A 5,580-nucleotide genomic window follows, 5' to 3' on the forward strand; every position below is an offset into this window, starting at 1 on the left:
AAGGAGTGGCTTCATTCCTTCCACCTGGACACCCCATCTACACATTTCAACTTCCTCTACACATTATATAGGTCCCCATACTCACACACACACACACACACACACACACACACACACACACACATGTAAACATACTCAAAACATCACAATTACACATATGTGTGCATATACACACTCACACTTTTTTTCTCGGTATATTTTCTGTTTTCTGGGGGAGGGGACTGCAGCAACACAAAGGCTTTAAAAGACAGACAAAGAGACAGAAATTGCAGGAGCAGGAGAGGATGAATCAGAATGACAGAAAGATCTCACCAAATGCCAACACAAAGGTCAGCATGACCGAATCTTGCTTCCTAAAACAACTGGCAAGTTTTATGGGTTTTTTTTCTGCACTTCTGTAAATAGACTTGAGGATGGAAGAAATCCAGGTTAATGGCTAAGTACTATCATTATCTAGATTGGTACCCATTTTGGAAAGGATATTTGAGTGACGCGTTTACCAAATGGTCCCTATTTGAATGCTAAGTGAAGCAGAAAGACAGAAAAAAAACACATAAATAACGCTACTTAAAATCTATTCCTCTCAAAGGTACATATGAATCACCTGGGACACAAATACACGGAGACACAATTGCACATCTATAAATAATCAAGTATAGCATTTGTAAGTCTCATGGCTGGCTTGGATCTTATTAAGTGAGCTGTTCATTTTACAGTGGAAAGGGTACCACACACAGCAAAATGAACTACCACTGAGTAAGAGCTAATCATCTTCAGAAACCCTCCCAGCCTCTCTGCAACCTCTCATTCCATCCCAACAACTCAGGACTTGGCATTGCTATTCCTCTTGTCTGATAGCAGTTAATGCTGGGAAAGTGACTTGGGTATAAGTTGAACCTACATGGTTTAAGTAGGCTACATAGAAGAGACTGCATTTCCAAGCCAAAGAGGGAAACTGGTGTACAGATGCTTAAGCTTTGTAGACAACGAGTGTCACAGAGAAGAAGGTGAGTGGAGACTAGCAGGGTGTGTGTTTGCAACAATGACAAGGATGCTTGAGGATGAGTAACAACTCACCTATGCCTATCCTTGCATATGGACATACAAGTGAGAAGGGAATGAACAAGGACTACTTTACTAGCATGGTGACATGGTTATGGGTTTGGGATCTTATGTGGCTTTCCTAGCCCAGCTCTGGAAGGCTAGAACAGGTCAATATCATACAATCTGAGATCAGTATCCTCCAGGCTACCATGTGGTTATACAAGGGAAATCTTCAGTTTTTAAAGTCCACTTATCTCCACCTCTTACTGTGCGACTCGAGTGGTAGAGCACCAACTTTGCTGAGGGGATGGGAGGAGTGGAACAAGCAAGAGCACAAGGCTCTGAGATTAAGGTCCAGTGCTGGCACACATACACGTGTGTATACACACACACACACACACACTCAAGAACACAAATAACAAAAATATAAAAATAAAATGACAACAATATAAACAATAAAAAATAAAAAAACAGTTCAACCAGACATGGTGGCTCATGCCTAGAATCCTAGCTACTCAGGAGGCTGGGATCTGAGGATCACAGTTTGAAGCAAGCCTGGGCATGAAAGTCCATGAGACTCTTATCTCCAATTAACCAGCAAAAAGCCAGAAGTAGAGCCAGCACCTAGGTCCTAAGTTAAAGCCCTAGGACAAGAAAAAAGAGGAAAACCTACCAAATAAACAAACCAAGGGAAAAAAAGTAACAGTCATAATTCAATTAACAATTAAGCTCCTCATTGTTCTGCTTATAATACAATAGAGATTGAGAAATTCATTCTGAATGCTGTACAATAGGAACAAACACTTTTTTTCTGTAATCAGAAAATGTTGGTAGAGAAGCAAAGGACAGTAGAAATTCCAGCACTACAGGCAAACTCTCTAGATGGGTCTGCTCCACTAAATTAGTCATGTCATAATGTACTTCCTTTTGTATAGCATCTGGACGTTGGTACAGGTAGGAAGTGCCATGGGTCATCTTAATCTTAAAGTCAACTTTCATCAATCTGATTGGAGAACTTCTCCAAGGATACCAACCAGGCTGAGAAAGCCCAGAACTATGACCACAAGCTGCTAACTCTCCTCTTAACTTCTGAGTCCTAGGATTCTCTCATCATGAAATGGGACAAACAGACTATATCTCATTCTCTTATGACCCAGAGGCTATGGGCTGGTGATGGGCAGAACAGAGGGCTGTGGACTGTAAGCATGGAATGTCTTGGCTTTCAGCCTGGCTTCATTTGAATCACACACTTGGGTGACAGAATTAATCAGCCTCAGAGGCTGAGTTCAGTGAACAGGAAAAATAAGGTTGCCAAAAAAAGAATTTAAAAAGCAATCTAAGTCTATGTTAAATCAACAAGCACTCATTTATTCCCTGTCCTTCTGTAAAAAGGATTGAGGCTGGGTACTAATGGGTCACCCCTGTAATCCTAGCTACTCAACCTGCTATTCAGGAGTCTGAGCTATCTGAGTACTGAGGTTCAAAACCAACCTAGTCAGACAAATCTGAGACTTTTATCTCCAAATTAACCAGCAAAACGTTGGAAGTGGAGGTATGTGTAGAATACCAGACTTGATTTAAAAAGTCCAAGTAAAAGCACAAGGTCTTAAGCTCAAGGCCTAGTACAGGCACAAAAAATAACAGTAATAATGAAAATAACATAACGGAAAATGCAATATAACATAAAATGGTGAAATTAAAACAGCATAATTTTTAAAAGATGGGAGAATGTTAAAAAATAAAATCAAGATACTGTCCAGAAACTAGTAGATGAAAAACATCTCCCTCTATTTGTGGTTAAGAGATTTTTCTTTTTGTCGGTCATGGGGCCTGAACTCTGGGCCTGGTCACTGTCCTTCAGCTCCTCAGCTCAAAGCTAATGCTCTACCACTTGACCCATAGTGCCACTTCCAGTTTTCTGGTAGTTAACTGGAGATGAGTCTCATGGACTTTCCTGCCTGGGCTGGCTAGGAATTGTGATCCTCAGATTTCGTCCTCTTGAGTAGCTAGTATTATAGGTGTGAGCCACCAGTGCCTGGCTATAGTTAAGAGATTTGTGAAATGAAGTTAAGTAGAGCTCCTACCGGATGCTGATGAATGGGGTATAGCAGATGGTTGAAGAACCAAAGTTCACTCTGATGAAATGTTCTTGGGAAAATTCATTCTACTTTACCTCATGTATAAGAGGTCTGTCACATTGAAAAAGGGATTAAACCTCTTTAATGTGGTTTGGTAAATCAGAATAAGGCTGATAGATGGCAGCTCAAACAGCTATCCAAAATGGAAAACTGAGTTCTATAAAGCAATGAGTACCATGCAGAAGGATGCATTATTCATATCTCTCTTAACAGCATGTCTAAGGTCAGGCAGCTAAAAAGGACTTCCAAATATTATGTGTTTAACCAACTTCAAGTCATTTATTTTTTAGGAGTGATGTTTTTCATTGTGGTAAGGCTCTGACTGACAGGAGAGTTTCTATATTCTTGTTTAAGAAGCACAAGGAGTGACTTGGGCTAAAAAAAATGGGTTTATTAAGGTTTTTCTCTAGAACAGCTGTGAAACTTTCTGTCAACATTAAGGAAGGGGTAATAGGTCACATGACTATGTGAACCTAAGTGTCTGACCTGAGTGCTCTTCTGCTTCCAGCTTCCCAACATTTACTCCTGTTAATTTTTTTCCATTTGTACAAAGAAGTATTTGCCCAGCCTTATGGGCTTTGAGCTTCTGAGCTATGGATTACACTGTCAGCCCTTCAGAAGACTGGACAATAGAAAACTCACCTCTGCAATAAAAGAAGTTTTAGAAGCAATGCCAGTATTCTTCCCTTTTCTGTATTATAAATTCTACTAAGTTATTATCCTTACAGAAATCAGCCACGTGTCATGCAGGGAGTGACATCACCTCCCTTTACCCCCACTGAATGCTTTATTAGATACAGAAAGAGAAGAATACAACTTTTTTTCATCTGTCCTACAGCTTCCAGATTTAAAACCTAAATAAATTTCTGCATCTTAATTTTTTTTATCAGATTTTCTTTGCTGATACAACAGTGAACACAATAGCTATGTCAGGCCATTTTCTAGCTAATTTGCAGTGACTGAGCAAGGCAGGATGGGAGATTTGCATTAAAAATTTGGTTTGATAACTCAGGTTTGGTTTCATTTAGTTTCATAACTCTGTCTTTCCAGATGAGTAAGATCACTGCTTTCATTCACAGAACAATAAAATCTAAGTAGCTGAGAGAGAAAAAAAAATGACCTGTCTAAATCCCCAACCCCTCTGAAATAGTGTTTTGAATTTTTTAATACCATACCCTGTGAAATCATAGTTGAGATTTACTGTTCCATATGTTTATCTAGCTAGGCTAGCATTTATTTTGTTTAAAAAGACTTCTTTTCTATCTGAATGAATTACAGGAAATGGAAATAGCAGGCTTTTCTTTGCTGTTTTTGTTTTCTTTTCGTCTTGTTTGTGCTTTTATCTGTCTTTGGGAGGGTAAAGGGGATATAGAAATGGAGGGACAAAGGGTAAACAAATGCAGCAGTGGTACTTACTAGACACTATGTGGAAAATTATTTTTTTTTTTTTTATTTTTATTTTTTTTTGGGTCCAGTTGTAGGGCCTGAACTCTGGGCCTGGGCGCTGTCCCTCAGCTCTTCAGCTCAAGGCTAGCGCTCTACCACTTGAGCCACAGCGCCACTTCCGGCTTTTTTCTTTTTGCTTATGTGGTGCTGAGGAATCGAACCCAGGGCCTCAGGCATGCAAGGCAAGCGCTCTACCACTGAGCCACCCTCCCAGCCCTATGTGGAAAATTAACATACAACTTGTGGGTGGGGAAAGGGCAGGAAAACTGGGAAAGAGTGAGGAAAGGGGTAACATTATCCAAATAAAAATGTACTCATTATCAGGCTTACAAAACTGTAATTTCTCTGTGTATCACCTTTATAATAACAATTAAAAAAAATAAAATGTCTCCTTTTCCCACTGAATTTCATTTTTACCTTTATTAGTGCAAGTGATTGTCAATTAATTTGTAATGAAATTGATGACATGTATGTGTTGATCATTCTCAACTCTACTTTTCTCCCATTGGTCTGAGTGTGTATGATGATAACACAACAATCTAGATGACAGAGATCTTCCAGTAATGCCTTGATATTAAGTACTATATATTTATTTTTATTTTTCTTCTTTTCAAGATGGCTGGGAATTGTTCCATGTATTCTCATGCAAATGTTAGATTAAAGTTATTTGCTTCTACACACACACACACAAATTGCAATTTTGTGATTATGTTTAATGAAACAATATGAAACATTCCAGTTCATGGGATGTATCTCCATCAATGTAGTATGTCTTTGAGTCTCTTAGGAATAGTGTGTGTGTGTGTGTGTGTGTGTGTGTGTGTGTGTGTGTGTGTGTGTATGTGTGTGTGTGTGTGTGTGTGTGTGTACTGGTACCTGGGCTTGCACTCAAGACCTTGAATTCTAGCTCAGCTTTATTGTATACAGCTGCTGTTCTACCACTTCAGTTATG

The sequence above is a fragment of the Dipodomys merriami genome, unplaced genomic scaffold (genome assembly GCF_024711535.1).
Source record: "Dipodomys merriami isolate MVZ:Mamm:240054 unplaced genomic scaffold, mDipMer1.0.p SCAF_130, whole genome shotgun sequence".
In the NCBI taxonomy this organism is placed as follows: Eukaryota; Metazoa; Chordata; class Mammalia; order Rodentia; family Heteromyidae; genus Dipodomys; species Dipodomys merriami.